Below are 7,567 nucleotides of genomic sequence, written 5' to 3' on the forward strand. Positions count from 1 at the left end.
AAAAAAAAGTGTAAAAATGTCTCATGAATAGTAAGAGAACTTGGTCAAACCAGTGAACAGTTTTTTTTTCTCAAAATAGAAACACTGTATGAAGGGCAACCAAGAAAAGCTTTCATTAATAGTTGATCACAATATAAAATGATCTTTATATTGTGTTGTTTGAAGTATTTTGGTGCTCTAAATCAGAATCTTTTGTTCATGTTCACATTGATATAACTATCAAGTTATTTATATCTTGATGATTAAGATAGTAGCCAAGCCTGAGGTGAAAGAAAGAAAAGCAATTGTTAGTTGATATTTCTTTTGGGGGATGCCACAGGTTTTTCAGGCTTTTATAGATATTATGAAATTTTGTTATACTAGAGTAGTGATTTTGTAATAATTATTGCTATCTTGTTTACTGTTTGTGTCTTTTCATTTTATAGAGCTAAAATTATTAATGTCTGTGTGTGACTTGGTTAATTTTAACTTTAAGTGGTTAGCTCAGGAGATTAGCACAAATTAATAATATCCAGTGAAATTTTTAGTAAAGATTGAATGTCCTCACTGGAGATATTATTAAAAGTTTGGCCCTTAGAGACTGAGAATTGGATAAGTTCCATAACTGCAAATGAATTTTGTTTCATTTACAAACAATGCACAATGGACATTATTAGAGGATAGATAGGGATTTCTGGCAAAAGTACATTAGTGTGACAGAATGAGGAGTTTGTAGTGAGACAGCCCTTTGGGCCAGAGACATCATGAGCAAGAAGGGCTGGGTTTATCTTTCAAGGATCACACTTGCATTACATGAAACAAAGAATTGCAGAAAATCTCTCCGGAAGGCTGTTAAGTAACCCTTTCATTAAAGAAAATGACAACAATCCGATGTCCAGCAAATCACCCTAGTGCTTGGTGCCCAGATAGTTCATACCAAAGGTTAATTTCTAAAGGACCGCTACAGTATTCAGCTTTAAAACAGTGTGGCTTCTCCAGAGAAGGACCTTGAAGTGCTATTGCCTTGAATTCCTCATAGCATCATTGAATTGCAATTATTTAGGCAATAAATATTTCTTCCCCCACTTCCCTTGTAAAATGTGAGGGCTTCCAACTATAGAAGCATGCAATAACAATAACAGCTTTTATTGAGAGCTTAAGCTTTTTGCAAATATAACTTAATACGAACACCAGAGCCCAAAGTTTCACCTTCAAGGAGACATTAATGATTTTTGAATGTAATTTGTTTATCCAAGAAATGCTTTAGTATTTCTTAGTCTGGGGCTAAAAAAAAAAAAAATCATCTTTATATTGTGTTGTTTGAAGTATTTTGGTGCTCTAAATCAGAATCTTTTGTTCATGTTCACATTGATATAACTATCAAGTTATTTCTATCTTGATGATTAAGATAGTAGCCAAGCCTGAGGTGAAAGAAGGAAAAGCAACTGTTAGTTGATATTTTTGGGGGGGGGATGCCGCGGGTTTTTCTTCTGCTTTTTGCTTCCTTTTACTTTGCTCCCTATTCATGTGTGTGGATTCTCTTTGACTCCCCTTCCTACCTGGAGCTTGATGTATTTTTAAAAATTAAGATATAACACACATGTAATACAGTATACAAACCATATGGGTGTGGTTCAATGAATTTTTACCTATTTACATACTTGTAATCATCACCAAGCTCAACTTTAGTGTTATTTCGTTTCTTCTGAGGGACACGAACTCTGAAATATCTTCTACAGCACTTTTCCTCATTTTGTATCTCCTTCTCTTCTTTTTCTCCTTTCCATTTTCCCTGCTCCCATCTCTATGTCTATCCCTATTGCTGTTCATTTTCCCATCTTCCCTAAATCTCTCTCTACTTAGAGCAGATCTCTAGATCCCTTTGTTCTCCTACCTACCATCACTCCACTTGTGTAAGTGTATGTGAGCATTCCTGGGCTCATTATAGCTGGTTTCTCAACCTCATCACTCACTACTCAAGCTGGAGCTCTTAATGGGCCCAGAGTCAAAGCACTTCCAGAGAGAGCGAAGTGAGATGACTATAATTGACCACTTCAAGCCCTCAGTGTATAGATGAAAAAGGCTGGCTCTTTTAGTAAATGAGCAACATACTGATTCCGTCACATCGATTCAAGCTGGATTTCAAATCCAAGGATTAGGTGCTGAATCAAGCTAACTTGACTCTGGATATGTCATCCTGACACTGGCATAAAAACTAAGTAAAGGTAGCTTTATAGACATAAAATAATGCCAACATTCTCCAGTTCTTTGTGAATTTATGAATCAAAAGTAAAGTTTTTATTATAAAATTATTACTTTCATACATACTCAGAAAAAATGAAGTAAAGAAGACATAAAAATCAGAAATGTATAAGAGGATATTAAAAAAAATATACACATATGGTGGCTACTTAAAATAAGTAGCGTCATTTTAATGTGTATCCTTCCAGAATTATTTCTCATATTCCTTTCGGAGAATGGAATCATACTAGGAAGAGCTCTTTGACTTAACAATATTAAAAAGAAATTTGTCTATACCAATAAGCAAAACTCTACATCATAATTAAAGACCTGGGATGGGAAACACCTGGTTGCCCCAGGTGTTGGAGGCTCCTTCTCCCATACTCTGTAAGGAGTCTCGCTTTCGCCGCTTATCAAGCAAAACCCAATACTCATTGAAGCTTCCCTGAAAGCCCCAGTTATTGTCACGGTGCAGAAGCAACTCACTGCAGGGGGCCTGCAAAGTGTGGGGAACCATGCTCCAGCCTAAAAGCGGTGCAGGGGAGGGATGGCCAAGGCTGGGGTCGGGGGTGAACTGCGCATGCGCAGGACAGTAGGTCTCTCCCCTCCCGGGAGGTGGGAGGTAGTGGTTAGTTTCTGCTGGCTTCTGGCGAGGGACTCAGGGCCCCACTCCCAGATCTGCCAAGGTCCAAGACCTACCAACATCCAAGGCCACAGCAACTGAAATGTGCTGTTCCATTTTATAGTCACGAGGCCAGTTCCTCCTAGCAGTAGTGAGGTGTCTAGAATTCATCTCAGGAGACCACCTCTGCCTGTCCCTGGAACCTTTCCCTTGAAGAACAGCCTTAGGAGCGTACATAATGTCACGTACTGTTATTTTCCCCCCAGCTTTGCTGAGAATAATTGACATAAAATATTATTTAAATTTAAGCTATACGATGCAATATATATTGTGAAATTATTGCGATATAAGGATAGTTAACACTTCCATTAGCTCACATCATTACCTTTTCCCGTGTGTGGTATGAACTTTTAATATTTATTTTCTTAGGAACTTTCATGCTTGTAAAACACTATTGTTAACTATAGCCATAATGCTGTGCATCAGATCCTCAAAACATTTTCATCTTAAAACTGGAAGTTTATATCCTTACACCAACATCGCCCCATTTCCCTCATCCTTCAGCGATTGACAGCCACCATTCTACTTTCCGTTCCTGTGAGTTTGGCCTTTTTAGATTCTGAGTATCGGTAAGATCATACAGTATTTGTCTCTGATTTAGCTCACTTAGCATAATGCTCTCAAGGTCCATTCATACAGTTTCCAATGGCAGGATTTATTTCTTTTTTATAGATGAATAATATTCCACTGTGTGTGTATTTTATATATATGATATAATATACACAACAGGTTCTCGAATAATATCGTTTTATTCAATGTCATTTCATTATAACATTAATAAGGAAAAAAAATTCCCAGCAGGGGCCACTGTTTGTGTAGAGTTTGTATGTCCTCCCCACGTCTGTGTGGGTTTTCTCTGGATACGCATATTTTCACCCATATTCCAAAGATGAGCATGTGAGGCGAATGGCGTGTCTACATTGCCTCAGTCTGAGTGAATCTGTGCGAGTGTGCTCTGTGTTAGAAGGGCACCCTCTTCAGGGTGGCATTCCGCCTTGCTCCCTGAGCTGCAAGGATAGGTTCTGGCCACTCATGACCCTGAACTGGAATAAGCCAGTTGGAAAATCATTATCTTACTTATTTTATACATTTTTTTTTTTTGCAATTTTATTAACATTTGCTGCCACGTCAGGCAAGCAACTAATTGCAAACTTGCCTTTCTTTTTTTTTTTTTTTTAAAGATTACTGGGGTAACATTGGTTAGTACCATTATATAATTTTCAGGTGTACAACATAATTTTACATCTATTTATTCTATTGTACAAATACCACCCAGAGTCCAGTTTCTTTCAACTACCATATATTTGATTCCCTTTACCCACTTCACCCTCCCCTAACCCTCCTATATTCGATCCCCTTTACCCTGTCTACCTCCCCCCTCCTCCTCCATCCCCTACCCTCTCATAACCACTAGTGCATTGTCCATGTCCCTGAGCCTCTGTCCTGTTCATTTGTTGCTTTTAGGTTTATATCCCACATATAAGTGATATCATGTGATTTTCAACTTTTTCAGTCTGGCTTATTTCACTTAGCATGATTATCTCGAGGTCTACCCATGTTGTCACAAATGGCAGTATTTCATCTTCTTATGGCTGAGTAATATTCCATTGTATATATGTGCCACAACTTCTTTAGCCAATCATTTATTGTAGGACACTTCAGTTGCTACCATGTCCTGGGCACCGTGAATAATGCTGCTATGAACATTGGTGCGCAAATATCTTTTCGGATATGAGTTTTCAAGTCTTTGGGGTAAATACCCAGTAGAGTGATTGCTGGATCACATGATAGATCAATTCTGTTTTTTGAGAAACCTCCATACTGTTTTCTATAGTGGCTGTACCAATTTGCAGCCCCACCAGTAGTATATGAGGGTTCCTTTTTCTCCACATCCTCTTCAACATTTTTTATTACTTGTTTTGTTGATTATGGCTATTCTAACAGATGTGAGATGGTATTTCATTGTGGTTTTGATTTGCATTTCCCTAATAGCTAGTGATGTTGAGCATCTTTTCATATATTTGTTGGCCATTTGTATGTCTTCTCGGGAGAAGTATCTGTTCAGGTCCTCTGCCTATTTTTCGATTGGATTGTTAGTTTTTTTGTTGTTATTGAGTCATATGAGTTCTTTGTATATTTTGGATATTAGGCCCTTATTGGAGACGTTGCTTGCAAATATATTTTCCTATTCGACGGTAGTCTCTTTACCTTGTTGATGATTTCTTTTGCTGAGCAGAAGCTTTTTAGTTTGATGTAGTCCCATTGATTTATTTTAGCTTTTACTTCCTTTGCCTTTGAGGTCAAATTCATGAAATCATCTTTAAGTCCAAGATCCTTGAGTTTAGATCCTATGTTTTCTTTCATGCGTTGTATTGATTCTGGTCTTATATTCAGGTCTTTAATCGATTTTGAGTTAATTTTGTTGTGTAGTGAAAGACAACAGTCTAGTTTCATTCTTTTGCAGGTGGCCTTCCAATTTTTCCAGTACCATTTATTGAAGAGGCTTTCCTTTCTCCACTGTATGTTTTTCGCTTTTTTGTCAAAAATTATTTGCCCATATAAACATGGGTTTTCTTCTGGACTCTCGTTTCTGTTCCACTGGTCCATATGTCTGTTTTACTGCCAATACCATGCCATTCTGAATACTGTCGCTTTGAGTTATAATTTGAAGTCAGACAGAGTTTTGCCTCCAGCCTCAGTCTTTTTTCTCAGGATGGCTTTGGCAATTTGGGGTCTTTTGTGCTTCCATGCAAATCTTATGATTTTTTGTTCTATTTTTTAAAAAACTACCGATGGGATTTTGATATGGATTACATTAAATCTGTATGATACTTTAGATAATATGGTCATTTTAACTATGTTGATTCTTCCAATACAAGAACACAGAATCTCTTTCTACTTCTTTGTATCTTCTTTGATTTCTTTTAATAAGGTCTTGTAGTTTTCATCATGTAGGTCCTATACATGTTTCGTTAGATTTATTCCTAGATATTTTATTCTTTTTGTTGTAATTGCAAAAGGAATTATTTTTTCCACTTCTGTTTCTGACACTGCATGATTAGCATATGGAAATGCTATGGATTTTTGAACACTGGTTTTGTATCCAGAAATTTTACTGTATTTGCTTATTGTTTCCAGTAGTGTTCTTGTGGAGTCTTTAGGGTTTTATATAGAGAGAATCATGTCATCTGCAAATAGTGACAGTTTGACTTCTTTTTTTTTTCTATTTGGATGACTTTTATATCTTTCTCTTGTCTGAGTGCACTCACTCAGACCTCCAATGTTACATTGAATAACAGTAGCGACAGTGGACAGCCTTGCCTTGTTCCTGATCTTAGAGGGAAGGTTTTTAGTTTTTCACCATTAAGTATAATGTTGGCTGAGGGTTTGTCATAGATGGCTTTTATTATGTTACGATACTTTCCTTCTATATCGATTTTGTTGAGTGTTTTGATCATAAATGGATGATGTATCTTGTCAAAGGCTATTTCTGCATCTGTTGATATGATCATATGATTCTTTTTTAATTTGTTTATGTGGTATATCACATTAATCGATTTGTATATGTTGAACCATCCCTGTGCCCCTGAGATGAAGCCCACTTGATAGTGGCATATAACTTTTTTAAAATGTGGTTGTATTTGGTTCACTAGCATCTTATTTAGGATTTTTGTATCTGTGTTCATGAGAGATATTGGTCTGTAGTTTTCTTTTTTTGTGTTATCTTTACCAGGTTTGTTATCTTTACCAGGTTTGGGTATCAGGCTTATATTGGCCTCAATAAATGAGTTGGAAAGTATTACCTCCTCTTTGATTTTTAGAAGAGTTTGAGGAGAATAGGTATTAAATCTTCTTTGAATGTTTAGAATTCATTGGTAAAGACATCTGTTCTTGGACTTTTACTTTTTGGTAGGTTTTTGATGATTGTTTCCATTTCCGTACTGCTGATTGGTCTATTTAGATTTTCCAGATCTTCTTGATTCAGTCTAGAAAGATTGTATTTTTCTAAGTACTGGTCCATTTCTTCTAGGTTATTAAATTTGGTGTTATATACTTTTTCATAGTATTCTCGCATGATCCTTTTTTATCTGTGATGTCAGTTGTAATTCCCCCTTTTTCATCCCTGATTTTGTTTATTTGTGTCCTTTTTTTTCTTTTGTGACTCTAGTCAAAGATTTGTCAATTTTATTAACCTTCTCAAAGAACCAGTTCTTTGCTGCATTTATTTTTTCTATTTTTTGTTTGTTTTCAATATCATTTATTTCTGCTCTAATTTCGACGATTTTTTTCCCAGTGCTGACTTTAGGCCTCATTTGCTGTTCCTTTTCTAGTTTTTTAAGATGAAGCATTAGGTTGTCTATTTGGCCTCGTTCTTGTTTTTGGAAATAGAGCTGTAATGATATGAACTTTCCTCTTATGACCACTTTTGCCATGTCTCAAAAGTTTTGATATGTTGTAATATCATTATCATTCGTTTCTGTGTGTCTCTTGATCTCTCTTTTTATTTCTTCCCTGACCCAGTTATCCTTCAGTAGCATGTTGTTTAATCTCCACATATTTGTGATTTTTCCTGCTTGCTTTTTGCAGTTGATTTCTAGTTTCAAAGCAATATGATCAGGGGATATGGTTGGTATGATTTCAACCTTCTTATATTTGTTGAGGCTA

This window comes from Pteropus vampyrus, unplaced genomic scaffold (assembly GCF_000151845.1).
Source record: "Pteropus vampyrus isolate Shadow unplaced genomic scaffold, Pvam_2.0 Scaffold674, whole genome shotgun sequence".
Lineage (NCBI taxonomy): Eukaryota > Metazoa > Chordata > Mammalia > Chiroptera > Pteropodidae > Pteropus > Pteropus vampyrus.